Here is a 15,897-nt window from a genome sequence, read left to right on the forward strand (position 1 = left end):
ACTTGAGGTCCTCAGAGGCCAAAGTATAGAACTTGTAAAACTTAGCAAACGTGACCATGTAGCTGCTCGGCAAAGCTGAATAGCCGAGACACCCTGGGCAGCTGCCCTGGAAGAACCCACTTTACGGGTAGAGTGCGCCTGAACAGATTTTGGAATTGGCAATCCTGCCGTGGAATAAGCATGCTGGATAGTAAGCCTGATCCAGCGTGAAATTGTCTGCTTAGAAGCAGGATACCCAATCTTATTGGGATCATAAAGTACAAATAGTGCGTACGACTTCCTGTGACGAGTAGTTCTCTTCACATAGATTTTCAAAAGCCCGCACGACATCCAAGGACTTTGAGGTAATTGAGGTGTCAGTAGCCACTGGCACCACAATAGGTTGGTTGATATGAAAAGCCGGCACAACCTCAGGGAGAAATTGCTGACGCGTTCTGAGCTCAGCTCTATCCTCATGTGAAATCAAGTAGGGGCTCTTGTGCGACAATGCCCCCAATTCTGACACACGTCTGGTAGAAGCCAAGGCCAAGTAAGGAATCGCCTTCCAAGTAAGAAACTTTACGTCCACCTCCTGTAAAGGTTCGAAGCAATCCGATTGCAGGAACTACAGCACCACATTAAGATCCCAAGGTGCCATAGGAGGCACAAAGGGTGGTTGGATGTGCAGAACTCCTTTCAAGAAAATCTGAACCTCAGGGAGAGCAGCCAATTGTTTCTGGAAGAAAATAGACAAGGCCAAAATCTGTACCTTGATGGAGCCCAAGTGTAGGCCAACACCTGCTTGCAGAAAGAGGAGAAAATGTCCCAGTTGAAACTCCACCTTGGGAAACTTTTTGGATTCACACCAAGACACTTACTTTTTCCAAATTCGATGGTAATGCTTAGACATTACCCCGTTCCTAGCTTGGATCAGAGTAGGAATAACCTTATTCAGAATGCCCTTCTGAGCTAAGATCTGGCGTTCAACCTCCATGCCGTCAAACGTAGCCGCGGTAAGTCTTGATAGGCAAACGGCCCCTGCAGTAAAAGGTCCTCGCGAAGATGAAGAGGCCTCAGATCCTCCAGCAGTAATGCCAGAAGATCCGCGTACCAAGCCCACCTTGGCCAGTCCAGAGCAATGAGGATCGCCGGAACTCTTGATCTTTTTATTAGTTTGAGAATCCTTGGGATGAGTAGAAGTGGAGGGAACACATACACTGACTGGAACACCCATGGAGTCACCAGGGTGTCCACCGCCACTGCCTGTAGGTCTCGTGAGCTGGAACAGTACCTCCGAAGCTTCTTGTTGAGGCGAGAGGCCATCATGTCTATCTGAGGTATACCCCATCGGCGTGTTACCTCTGTGAATACTTCCGGGTGGAGGCCCCATTCTCCTGGATGGAGATCATGTCTGCTGAGGAAGTCTGCTTCCCAGTTGTCCTCTCCCGGAATGAAGATCGCTGACAGTGCCAGTGTGTGTCTTTCTGCCCAGAGGAGGATTCTTGTTACCTCTGACATTGCAGCCCTGCTCTTCGCTCCACCCTGCCTGTTTATGTAGTACACCGCTGTGACGTTGTCTGACTAAACCTGAATGGCTCGATCTTGCAGAAGATGAGCCGCTTGTAGAAGGCCATTGTATATGGCCCTTAGTTACAGAATGTATATTGGAAGGACCGATTCCTGGCATGACCACTTTCCTTGGAAGTTTTCCCCTTGGGTGACTACTCCCCAACCTTTGAGGCTTGCATCCGTGGTTAGAAGAATCCAATTCTGAATCCCGAACCTGCGGCCCTTCAGCAGGTGAGAAGTTTGCAGCCACCAGAGTAGTGAAATTCTGGCTTTCGGCAACAGGCATATCGGCTGGTGCATGTGAAGATGCGATCCCGACCACTTGTCCAGTAGATCCAGCTGGAAGAACCGTGCATGGAATCTTCCGTATTGTAGAGCCTCGTAGGAGGATACCATCTTCCCCAGAAGGTGAATGCATCAATGAACCGATACCCGGGGAGGTTTCAAGACATCCCGGACCATTGATTGGATCACCAATGCTTTCTCCACCGGTAGAAACACCCTCTGCTTTCTGTGTCGAGTATCATCCCCAGGAAGGGCAGTCTCCTTGTCAGTTCCAAATGTGACTTTGGAAGGTTCAGGATCCACCCATGATCCCAGAGTAGTTGAGTTGAGAGTGCAGTACTCTGCAACAGCTTCTCCTTGGAAGATGCCTCTATCAGCAGATCATTCAGATATGGAATTATGTTCACTCCCTGTTTGCGTAGGAGGAGCATCATCTCCACCATGACCTTGGTGAACACCCTCACTGCTGTAGAGAGGCCAAATGGCAACGTCTGGAACTGATAGTGACAGTTCTGTAGTGCAAACTGTAGATAGGCCTGGTGAGGTGGGATCAGATCGGAATGTGAAGGTACGCATCCTTGATATAAAGGGATACTAGGATTTCCCCCTCCTCCAGATCTGAGATCACCGCTCTCAGAGACTCCATCTTGATTTGGAAAACCCTCAAGTAGGGGTTCAACAACTTCAGGTTCAATATAGGCCTTACGGAACCGTCCGGTTTTGGTACCACAAACAGGTTTGAGTAATAACCATTGGTTTTTGGGTGAGGTGGAACTGGAACAATAACATTTGTTCGTACCAATTTTTGAATGGCTTCCTGTAGGATAGCACTTTCTGTCAGCAAAGCTGGTAAGCCTGATTTGAAGAATCTGTGAGGTAGGAGTTCCTGAAACTCCAGTCTGTACCCCTTGGTAACAATATCCATCACCCAGGGGTCTAGGCATGATGACGCCCAGATGTGACTGAAATCTTTTAGTCTCGCTCCCACCTGCCTGATCTCCAGACTGAGAGGTCCACCGTCATTCTGAGTATTTGGAGGAAGCAGAACCTGGTTTCTGTTCCTGGGAACCTGTTGGTGCAGGTTTTTTGGATCTTCCCCGACCTCCTCTAAAGAAGGTGGGAGGGGGTTTGGATTTTTTAAACTTTGCGGTCTGAAAGGACTGCAGTGTGGACGAAGGATAAGATTTCCTAACTAGGGCTGCTGCAGACGGATGAAATGTCGACTTACCCGCAGTTGCAGTGGAAATCCACGCATCCAATACGTCCCCAGATAGTGCCTGACCTGTGACTGGCAGGTTCTCCACACTTTTCTTGGATTCTGCATCCGCAGTCCATTGGCGTAGCCAGAGTCCTCTGCGTGCCGAGATAGCCATGGAAGTAGCAGGCCAATGTCCTTCATGCAAAGAAAAAGGTTGCAGGTGCACAATTCAAACATTACCAATTTATTAATAATATTAGCAATAAAATTTTGCATTTTAAGCGAGGTTCTTCGCATAGTTATGGCCATAAGTAACGGCTTGCCCACCGCGTCCAGGTGACCTCATTAGTCGGGCAAGTCCCTAACATTTTGGGGGGTACAAATCTAGGGTGCGGGACCCCCCAAAATGAAGCAGCTGAGTGACCCCAGGGCAACACAAAAGTGAAAAAATATATAGTAAAAAAGTGAAAATAGGTTAGTGAGAGAGGCTGCTGAAAACAGCAGGGGTAAATTAGTGAGAGGTAATGAAGGGTGAGATAAAGTAGTGAGAGGTAAAGTAGTGAAAAGTGAAGGTAGGAAATGAATTACATTGAAACAAAACACACGATAGGGATGAAAGTAAATATGAAAATAAGTGTTAGTATGTATTGCTCCTGAGGCAAAACAGCCACAACAGTCCAGGGGGACCCACACCCCGGAAATGCACCCCCATCTGATAATCCAATATACATTTGTGCAGGACTCACCTTGCTCTGCATGCAGTCTAAGAAATGTCAGGAACCTAATTAAAACCAATATATAGGACAGGTGGGCGTGGGTGCTACCACCAGGCAGAAGGGGTCTCTGGCCTTCTATTGTGTATGTGAATACACAGCATTAGGTATACAGGGGAGGGGTCCTGGGGTGCACACCGGTAATGAGAGGTGCGACCCTGCGGAGACCTTTCAGTAGAACTGCATACAAAGAAAAAGGTTGCAGGTGCACAATTCAAACATTACCAATTTATTAATAATAATAGCAATAAAATTTGGCATTTTAAGCGAGGTTCTTCGCATAGTTATGGCCATAAGTAACGGCTTGCCCACCGCGTCCAGGTGACCTCATTAGTCGGGCAAGTCCCTAACATTTTGGGGGGTACAAATCTAGGGTGCGGGACCCCCCAAAATGAAGCAGCTGAGTGACCCCAGGGCAACACAAAAGTGAAAAAATATATAGTGAAAAAGTGAAAATAGGTTAGTGAGAGAGGCTGCTGAAAACAGCAGGGGTAAATTAGTGAGAGGTAATGAAGGGTGAGATAAAGTGAAACCTGCTGAATCTTGTATGTGGCGTAAAAACAAGTCAATGTCACTCCTATCCATAGTATCTAAGTCCTCTAGAAAGGTCTCTGACCACTTTACTATGACTTTAGAAATCCACGTACAAGCAATAGTGGACCTTAAAGCCACGCCTGTAGCAGTGTGTAGTGAGTTGAGTGTAGTCTTAATCTTGCGGTCAGCCGGCTCCTTTAAAGCGGTTGAACCAGGGACAGGTAAAACCACCTTTTTAGAAAGCCTAGATACAGAAGCGTCTACTATAGGTGGGTTTTCCCAATTCTTCCTATCCTATTCAGGGAAAGGGAAAGCAAAGAGAATTCTTTTAGGGTCTGGAATTTTTTTCTCTGGGTTTTCCCAGTATTTTTCAAACAAGTAGTTTAACTCCTTAGAAGCAGGGAAGGTAAGCGAGGATTTCTTATTTACTGTAATATAAGATTCCTCTACTTTTTCCGGAACCTTCTCAGAAATATGCAAAACATCCCTAATGGCTTCAAACATTAGCGGCACCCCTTTAGCAAGGGCTCCACCCCCCCCCCCCCTACATATCCCTATCACCGTCCCCTGTATCAGAGTCGGTATCAGTGTCAGCTTGCATTATCTGGACAAGTGTACATTTTTTGGGGGTATATAGTTGGGGATTTAGATGAAGTAGTGGGAGCTGAATACTTCAAACCCACTACAGATTGTCTCAAAACCTGCGTCTCTTTCTCAGTATGTGACATCCTTGTTGAAATCTGGGATATCATTCCCCTTAAATAATCCACCCATGGGGGTTTGGAGTCAGAAGGCTGAGACAGCACATTGCAGTCCTGAGTAGATGGAATAGACTCCTCAGGAGAAGATACACACTCTGCAGCACAGGACACAGAGTCCTTAGACATGGTAATGTGGATATACACACTTACACACACCGGAAAATGTCAGACACAGTTTCCCCCAGAGTACCTTCAGAGAGTCACAGAGTATAAGGAGCCAGCCACACAGCGCCCCTGTAGGCAGTTATTATGATAACAGCTCGGCACTGACTAACTAACCTTAATAGGTCAGTGTCCTAGTTCCTATGATCTGCAGGGAGAAAATGGCGCTGGTGAGTGCTGGATCCGCTCTGAGGAAGCCCCGTCCCTTGTAATGTCGAGCGGCTTCCCGCACTAATTGTTTATACTGGCCTGAGGATTTTAGTGATAACAGGGAGATTAGCCCCTGTTAGCTGCGTGACCAGTGTAGGGTTTATCCGTGTTGGCTCAGGATGCCCCTCAAAGCGCCTACACTGTGTGTTGCTGAGCCTTCCTGGAGCACAGCCTGTCAGAGCTGCGCTCCCACCCTTGTGCCGCCATACCCGCCGGTGACCCGCTAACTGGGCCACGGGCGCTATACTCACCACTCTTCTTTCTTCTGGCTCTGTTAGGGGGTAGCGGCCGTGCTTCGGGAGACAGCTGTCGCCTTGTGGGCTTGTGATCAGCACCCTCAGGAGCTCAGTGTCATGTCAGCGGAGTAGAGAGCCATTAACTCTTCAGGAAGTTGGTTCCTACTCCCCCCCTCCCCTACTAAGTCCCACGAAGCAGGGAGGCTGTTGCCAGCAGCCTTCCTGTAACCTAACTAACTCTAGAAAATAAAAAACTAAGAAAACTCCTAGGAGCTCCCCTAGCTGTGACCGGCTCCTCCGGGCACATTTTCTAAACTGAGTCTGATAGGAGGGACATAGAGGGAGGGGCCAGCCCACACTATTAAACTCTTAAAGTGCCAGTGGCTCCCAAAGGAGCCATCTATACCCCATGGTACTAAATAGACCCCAGCATCCTCTAGGACGTAAGAGAAAGTAGTTTATAACCTAGCAGATGATGATGATTACAGGGTATTATATGGTGTATTGCATGTAAAATACCTTCTTCCACACCTACTCTGCTGTAGCAATATACCTTATATAAGGGTGAGTAACACTTGTACAGGCTTACCAGCGTATGAGCACACACATAAAGGAATGCTACCTTACCAATGCTTCCAGGAGTAACGTTAGGAGACATTTCTCTGATCCATCAGCTCATATGACTGATGTTATTGTTCATCTAGAATCTCCAATTCATACGATATGTTCCCCATACATTGTTTTACATTGGTGCTGACATAGGACTTGTGACTACATCTCCATTTATACTTCATGGTTAGTTACCAGTACAAGAGAGAGATATATCTAAGTCTTATTATAATATTACATTTGTTATTGTGAGTGTTCTCAGGAGGGTGGACACAATGATAGTCTGAGACACAATATTATAAAGCCTTCATTAAAAGTTATGTTTTATTATACACACACATTTACAATTAAGTGTCCCAGAGAGTCGTCTTCTCCTATTGTTTACAAGATTAATATTGTTACAGAAAATGTCACATTTCCATAATGTGTTTTATTTCCAGCAGATGGACACACAAGCAGGAATATCTCAGAAGGACATCTAATGTTATCCCCGGATTGTGACATAAAAGATAATGACAGTAGACAGGATTCTCCAGGAGCTAATCCCATTACCCCAATTATACATCCAGCTCTATCAGCTGATCCCTCTGATCCTGGGAAATGTTCTCCTGATCACTCTGATATTGGTGCATCTGTTACAGCTCTGAGAGTAGATACAGTGTTTCCATGTTCTATAGATGCCAAATGTTTTACACAGAACACAAAGCCTATTAACCCACACACAGGTAAGGCAGGTGAGAGGCCATTTCTATGTTCTGAGTGTGGGAAATGTATAAGTAAATCACATCTTGTTCTACATCAAACAAGTCACACAGGTGAGAAGCCATTTCCATGTTCTGAGTGTGGGAAATGTTGTGTAAGTAAATCACAACTTGTTACACATCTGCGCAGTCACACAGGTGAGAAGCCTTTTCCATGTTCTGAGTGTGGGAAATGTTTTACACAGAAATCAGCTCTTGTTAGACATAACAGAAGTCACACAGGTGAGAAGCAATTTCCATGTTCTGAGTGTGGGAAATGTTGTGTAAGTAAATCACAACTTGTTACACATCTGCGCAGTCACACAGGTGAGAAGCCTTTTCCATGTTCTCAGTGTGGGAAATGTTTTGCACAGAAATCAGATCTTGTTAAACATCAGAGAAGTCACACAGGTGAGAAGCCATTTTCTTGCTCTGAGTGCGGGAAATGTTTTACACAAAAATCACAACTTGTTACCCATCAGCAAAGTCACACAGGTGAGAAGGCATTCCCATGTTCTGAGTGTGGGAAATGTTTTGCGCACAAATCAGTTCTTGTTAGACATCAGCAAAGTCACACAGAAGCCATTTCTATACTCTGAGAAATAAATCTGCTCTTGTTGCACACAATAGACATCACTCAGGTGAGGAACTATTTTATTTTGGAGTATACTCATCATTGCCATGCGTTGTTCTTTAAGGTTCTTATCCTATCTCCTATGCTTTTTGCAATAAGGTGGTAACAGCCTTATTGGGGAGACAGGGTGGGTGGCAGTAGTGGGTGTGACTGGTTGTGGCAGTAGTGGGTGTGACCGGTTGTGGCAGTAGTGGGAGGAGATGGGACAGGTGGCAGTAGTGAGGAGACAGGGCAGGTGACAGTAATGGCGGGAGACGGGGTGGGTGCAGTAGTGGGGGGAGATGGGGCGGGTGGCAGTAGTGGGGGGAGAAAGGACGAGTGGGAGGAGACAGGGCAGGTGACAGCAGTGGGGGGAGACAGGGTGGGTGGCAGTAGTGGAAGGAGACGGCGGGTGGCAGTAGTGAAAGGAGACTGGGTGGCAGTAGGGGGGGAAGACAGGGCGGGTGGCAGTGGTGGGGGGAGACAGGACGGATGGTCACAGTACAGTACCAGGGGCTGCTGGAGGCAGTAAAGAGGTGTATGTGTTCCGCACAGAATCAGTTGATAATTAGACTTAATGATGATTATGCTTCCTTATTTCTAATTAATCCCTTGTATGTGTTACTGTTATTTGCTGTGTCAGCCTTTATGTGTGTTCTGTGTAATAATCCTGAAAGTAGTGCTGCTACCAATCTCATATCATTTGTAGTAACTTGGAAAAGATGAGATATGAGGTGCACTCTGGAAGCTTATAGGGGGTTAATCAGAGATGAACACAGATGTGACATCACGCAGCCCCCCGGAAAATGGTCCCGGCCCACACGCATTTACCCCTCAGAGATGCGACCACAATGTGTGTGTCTGCGCAGCCGCTGCGCATATGCATTTTGCCACCACCAGCAAACTGCTGTGGACTGCTATTGCGGCTGGGTCTGAATGACCCCCATAGGGTTTTGGCTCTCCTGATATGTATCTGTTTTACTTACCTGCAATACTATAATGTAACTTGAATTGTTTCTGTGATTTAAAGGATATTTTATCCATGTTGTGCAGAGTAAAGTATTTTTGAAGTTTAAAATATAGAGAAAAATCTGTGTATTAAAGATATGAAATAAAGTGGTTTAAAAACAAAAGATTTCCGTTGAATCTTTTTATGTGTCTGTGTATTATCTTATTTCCAGATAATTGTCGCTATGGTGACAGAAACAATTTCCTGTTAATGTGTCACTTGTATTGTTACTTTTGTGTCCAGTAGGTGGGCTCGGAAATGTTATCCTTTTCCTCGCAGCCCCAGTTGCTGGAGAAAATGAAGGAGGAGCTGTTGACGGGTCACGTTCCGCTTGAGCTGACAATTTTCTCACCAGCAGGTCTTTCCACCTCTGCAGACTTGTGTCCGGAAAGAGAGATACAACGTAGGCTTTAAACCTAGGATCAAGCACGGTGGCCAAAATGTAGTGCTCTGATTTCAACAGATTGACCACCCTTGAATCCTGGCAAAGTGAATGAAGGGCTCCATCCACAAGTATTTCCAGGGAAGACGTTAAGTCTGAGGGACTATGCACAGGCCCAAATGATAATTGTTTTATGATCCTTCTATGTATTAACCAACCGATAGAGGGAATAATCCGAAAGTGTTAATACCAAAGATTAGCTAATCTGGTTGGAGGTGCGCCATTAAGCAAAATGCAGTGACTGGTTAGGGGATTAAGAATAAAACGCTAGTGGGCTTATATCTAAAGAAGCCTTAATGTGTGGCGCACTCTTTTTTCTTTATGTTTCATGAATAAATTAAAACTTTTATTTTTATTTAAGATAGATTTTTCAATAGGCATGAAATAAGTACCAACCAAGTATATCATTGTAAAACCCTGTACGAGATCAGAATCCTCAATCACATGTGTTACCCATTCAGTACATATATAAATTGATAACTGACCACATCACAAAGATATGCACATGGAATAAAACAATATTGGCCCTCATTCCGAGTTGTTCGCTCGGTAATTTTCATCGCATCGCAGTGTGAATTCTCTTAGTGCGCATGCGTAATGTTCGCACTGCGCATGCGCCAAGTAACTTTGCTATGAAGAAAGTATTTTTACTCACGGCTTTTTCATCGCTCCGGCGATCGCATTGTGATTGACAGGAAATGGGTGTTACTGGGCGGAAACACGGCGTTTTAGGGGCGTGTGGCTGGAAACGCTACCGTTTCCGGAAAAAACGCAGGCGTGTCCGGGGAAACGGTGGGAGTGCTTGGGCGAACGCTGGGTGTGTTTGTGACGTCAGGCGGGACCGAAAAGCACTGAATTGATCGCACAGGCAGAGTAAGTCTGGAGTTACTCTAAAACTGCTAACTCGTTTTTGATCGCAATATTGCGCATACATCGGTCGCACATTTAAGAACTTTAGATTCACTCCCAGTAGGCGGCGGCTTAGCGTGTGTAACTCTGCTGAAATCGCCTTGCGTGCGAACAACTCGGAATGAGGGCCATTGTTGGTAATAAAAGATGTTCTCCTGTGACTGAGCATATCATGTGTAACCCTGTAACAGAGCACAGTTCTCTAAGGCATGCATATCCAATTCTACACATTTGTATCACTTCTGTGACAATATTGTTATTGAGAAGGGATATTCCCTGTAACAAGGTATACAATATGAAACCCTGTCACAGAGCAAGGTATACATTATATTATCCCAAGGTTAGTGCATAGATAATATCCAGCTTTCTGCCTGTTTCATTCCAAAGGCCTGCTAAGTTGTCCCAACATGTATCTACACAATACTATTGCCTATCACTGAGTGACGCCTGATATAAATATAAATCAGTCAGATAACAAGTAGTAACCAGTGACTAGTAATGACGTCTGTATGCAATGAATCCACAAATCAGGAGAACCACCTTTCTGTATCTCCAGCACCCGCTACAGAAATATAACATCTGAAGAATGAATGAGGCTGGGGAGAGAGTAGCTGCCTGTAATAATGATAATATATGCTGTTATATAAACAGTGCTATAACCATTCTTCTGGTAGAGATCCTTCCTCTGATAGATATAAAGAAGCTCTGGTGTATATAGGCTGAATCCCTCTTCTACTTTTATCCCATGTGCCGTGGGGCAGTGACTGGGAACAATGGGGTAAATTTACTAACATTCGTAATTTTCGGAAAAAGGTCAAAGTTCAATCACGAATGACATCGAAAGTGTAAAACTGCAACTTTTTGAATTTATTACGACTAATTTACTAAGCTGTCGTATTCGTGTTTTTCTTTTCTTCCGATGTCGATGTCATTCGTGTTTTTTATTTTATTTTTCCGGCAGTGATTAGCAAAACACTGCCGACTTTTTTTACAATGAATCTCGGACGGATCTGTGTGATCCGTGCTGGGGTTCATTTTTTTTTTTTTTTAAATTAAACAATGTAAAATCATTAAAAAAAATTGCGTAGGGTCCCCCCTTCTATGCATAACCAGCCTCGGGCTCTTCGAGCCGATCCTGGTTGCAGAAATATGGGGAAAAAAATGACAGGGGTTCCCCCATATTTAAGCAACCAGCATCGGGCTCTGCGCCTGGTCCTGGTTCCAAAAATACGGGGGACAAAAAGAGTAGGGGTCCCCCGTATTTTTAAAACCAGCACCGGGCTCCACTAGCTGGACAGATAATGCCACAGCCGGGGGTCACTTTTATATAGTGCCCTGCGGCCGTGGCATCAAAAATCCAACTAGTCACCCCTGGCCGGGGTACCCTGGGGGAGTGGGGACCCCTTCAATCAAGGGGTCCCCCCCCCAGCCACCCAAGGGCCAGGGGTGAAGCCCGAGGCTGTCCCCCCCCCCATCCAATGGGCTGCGGATGGGGGGGCTGATAGCCTTTGATGTAAATGAAAAGATATTGTTTTTAGTAGCAGTACTACAAGTCCCAGCAAGCCTCCCCCGCATGCTGGTACTTGGAGAACCACAAGTACCAGCATGCGGCGGAAAAACGGGCCCGCTGGTACCTGTAGTACTACTACTAAAAAAATACCCAAAAAAACACAAGACACACACACACCTTGAAAGTATAATTTTGTTACATACATACACACAAACATACATACATACTTACCTATGTTCCCACGCAGGTCGGTCCACTTGTCCAGTAGAATCCAAGGGTACCTGTTGAATAAATTATACTCACGAGATCCAGGGGCCCAGGGTCCTCGTCGCAACCATTTATAATCCAGGTACTTGAATAAAAAAACAAAACGCAGAGCCGAGCCACGAACTGAAAGGGGACCCATGTTTTCATATGGGTCACCTTTCCCCGAATGCCAGAAACCCACTCTGACTTCTGTCTAAGTGGGTTTCTTCAGCCAATCAGGGAGCGCCACGTTGTAGCACTCTCCTGATCGGCTGTGTGCTCCTGTCCTAACTGACAGGCAGCACACGGCAGTGTTACAATGTAGCGTCTATGCGCTACATTGTAACCAATGCTGGGAACTTTCTGCTCAGCGGTGACGTCACTTTAGGTCAACCGCAGAGCAGAAAGTTCCCACCATTGGTTACAATGGAGCGCATAGGCGCTACATTGTAACACTGCCGTGTGCTGCCTGTCAGTGAGGACAGGAGCACACAACCGATCAGGAGAGTGCTACAACGTGGCGCTCCCAGATTGGCTGAAGAAACCCACTTAGACAGAAGTCAGAGTGGGTTTCTGGCATTCGGGGAAAGGAGTCCCATGTGAAAACATGGGTCCCCTTTCAGTTCGTGGCTCGGCTCTGCGTTTTGTTTTTTTATTCAAGTACCTGGATTATAAATGGTTGCGACGAGGACCCTGGGCCCCTGGATCTCGTGAGTATAATTTATTCAACAGGTACCCTTGGATTCTACTGGACAAGTGGACCGACCTGCGTGGGAACATAGGTAAGTATGTATGTATGTTTGTGTGTATGTATGTAATAAAATTATACTTTCAAGGTGTGTGTGTCTTGTGTTTTTTTGGGTATTTTTTTAGTAGTAGTACTACAGGTACCAGCGGGCCCGTTTTTCCGCCGCATGCTGGTACTTGTGGTTCTCCAAGTACCAGCATGCGGGGGAGGCTTGCTGGGACTTGTAGTACTGCTACTAAAAACAATATCTTTTCATTTACATCAAAGGCTATCAGCCCCCCCATCCTCAGCCCATTGGATGGGGGGGGACAGCCTCGGGCTTCACCCCCGGCCCTTGGGTGGCTGGGGGGGGACCCCTTGATTGAAGGGGTCCCCACTCCCCCAGGGTACCCCGGCCAGGGGTGACTAGTTGGATTTTTGATGCCACGGCCGCAGGGCACTATATAAAAGTGACCCCCGGCTGTGGCATTATCTGTCCAGCTAGTGTAGCCCGGTGCTGGTTTTAAAAATACGGGGGACCCCTACTCTTTTTGTCCCCCGTATTTTTGGAACCAGGACCAGGCGCAGAGCCCAATGCTGGTTGCTTAAATATGGGGGAACCCCTGTCATTTTTCCCCCCATATTTCTGCAACCAGGATCGGCTCAAAGAGCCCGAGGCTGGTTATTCTTAGGAGGGGGGACCCCACGCATTTTTTTTTTTGTGAAAAAATCAACTTTCCCACCCCTTCCCACTGATAGACATGCACGGATCTCATGGATCCCTGCATGCCTATGCAATCACGGCTCAAAAAAGCAGGTCTGCTTTTTTTTAGCACTTTTTTGCAATTTGTAATTTTTCACGGCAGTGTTTTCCTCTTTGGAGATTTGCACTTTTTAGTAAATGACCGAGTTCTACTAATTTGCTGGCGTTTTCTGACCAATGGTGTATTCATTCGTATTTTTTTACAACTACTTTCAAAAAAATACGAATGCCCTCATCTCTGCCGTGATTTGAGTTTAGTAAATGACCGAGATGACACTTTGAAGAAAAAACGGCATCTCGGTCAAAATCGGGACCTTAGTAAATTTACCCCAATGAGAGGGGGGAAAGCACCAGCACCAGAGCAGAAGGAAAGAGAAAGTGCAGCAGCTTCTGCTGTCCCCAGGATCAATCGCTCCTGATAATGTCTATTTATCATAAAAGAATTAGGGAGTCTCCGTTGTAATGATATTCAGCATATAGAATTTATTATCAAATAAGAGGCCATGCCCATTATTCTGCGCAGAGGAGCGTGACCCAAGACAGACTTCATCAATGATACCTGTGTCTTCAGGACATTTAGGCTTACATATATATATAGTACATGATCCGAAATGAAATGGTATGCTCTTCCACAGCAAGTGGCCTGCTCAATTCCCTGCCTGAACCCTCTAACACCTTCTCTTCCTTTGATCCTACAAATGAAGATGAAGTATCTGCACTCTTTTCATCTGCCTACTCTAATACCTCTCCCCTTGACTCTATACCCTCACAAATTAGTAAAGCTCTGTCTACTGTGCTCATCCCAACCTTAACAAAAATCTGTAATCTCTCCCTGTCTACTGGTATCTTTCCTTCTCTAAACAAGCATGCAGTGATTACTCCCATTCTGAAAAAACACAACTCTGACCCGAACTCTCTCTCTAACTACCGTCCCATCTCTCAGCTCCCATGCCCCTCCAAGCTACTGGAGAGACTTGCCTACACTCGCCTCACACACTTTCTTAACTCACACAGCCTACTGGACCCACTTCAGTCAGGATTTCGTGCCCAACACTCCACAGAGACAGCACTGACTAAGGTAGTGAATGATTTGGTCACTGCTAAATCTAAAGGACATTTCTCTCTACTTATTCTCCTTGATATCTCTGCTGCTTTTGACACTGTTGACCACTCTCTTCTCATACAAACACTACAATACCTAGGTATTCAGGACACAGCCCTTTCTTGGTTCTCATCCTACCTATCTAATCGCTCCTTCAGTGTTCGTTTCTCTGATTCCACCTCTCCTTCGCTATCTCTCTCAGTTGGAGTACCGCAAGGCTCAGTCCTAGGTCCTCTGCTTTTCTCTATCTATACCACATCTCTTGGCAAACTAATCAACTCTTTCGGATTTCAGTACAATCTGTATGCGGATGATACTCAAATCTACCTATCCTCCCCTGATTTGTCACCATCTGTATTGGGCCGTGTCACTGCATGCCTTTCTGCCATTTCATCTTGGATGACATCTCGCCACCTCAAACTTAATATTTCCAAAACAGAATTAATTATATTTCCACCGGCCAATAGTAGTTTCCAACCTGATATCTCTATCACTGTTGAGAACTCTGCAATCACCCCTACCCCACAAGCTCGCTGCCTAGGTGTCATTCTTGACTCTGAACTGTCCTTTGTTACCCACATACAATCTGTCTCAAGATCATGTTACATACATCTAAGAAACATATCCAAAATACGCCCTTATCTTACACAAGACACAGCAAAAACTCTAATCCATGCTCTCATTATCTCCCGCATTGATTATTGTAATAGTCTCCTGACCGGTCTTCCCAAACATAGGCTCTCACCACTACAATCCATTTTGAATGCAGCTGCGAGGCTAATCTTCCTTGCCAGGCGTTCATCATCTGCAGATCTGCTCTGTCAGTCCCTCCATTGGTTACCGGTATTCTACCGTATTAAATATAAAATACTTTTACTCACATACAAGGCTATTAACCAAACTGCACCAACATACATCTCTGCACTCATCTCAAAATATCTCCCTACCCGACCTCTCCGCTCTGCACAAGATCTACGTCTCTCATCCACACGCATTACTTGTTCACACTCAAAATTACAGGACTTTATCCGGGCTTCGCCCACTCTGTGGAATGCCCTCCCATGCACAGTAAGATTCGCCTCTAGTCTCCAAACCTTTAAATGTTCCCTGAAAACTCACCTCTTCAGACAAGCCTATCAAATTCCAGACCCACCCACATAACCTTCAGTGCTTCCCTATCTAATTACATCCTCTGTAGAATATTCATAACATCACATATCTTGTCTTTCTTTAGTCTCACACCCTCCTGACACTTGGATAACTTTGTGGGGTATCATCATACAACCCATTAAGAACCTAGCAATCTGGTGGACCATTATGCAATAGGTAGCATCTATCCTTGTGTATCTATGCCTATTTCCCTATAGATTGTAAGCTTGCGAGCAGGGCCTTCCTACCTCTGTCTGTCTGTTTTTACCCAGTTTTGTTCTATTACTGTTGTTCTAATTGTAAAGCGCAACGGAATTTGCTGCGCTATATAAGAAACTGTTAATAAATAAATAAATAAATAAATGATCATA

At 45.5% G+C, this 15,897-nt stretch overlaps 1 protein-coding gene across 1 annotated transcript in view; it reads right to left on the reverse strand.

Moving 5' to 3' along the window:
* LOC134983356 (zinc finger protein 585A-like) overlaps nucleotides 1-15,897 on the reverse strand; it is a 103,281-nt gene that overhangs the window by 58,819 nt on the left and 28,565 nt on the right. The window lies entirely within an intron of this gene.

This window comes from Pseudophryne corroboree (assembly GCF_028390025.1).
Source record: "Pseudophryne corroboree isolate aPseCor3 chromosome 3 unlocalized genomic scaffold, aPseCor3.hap2 SUPER_3_unloc_13, whole genome shotgun sequence".
Taxonomy (NCBI): Eukaryota; Metazoa; Chordata; class Amphibia; order Anura; family Myobatrachidae; genus Pseudophryne; species Pseudophryne corroboree.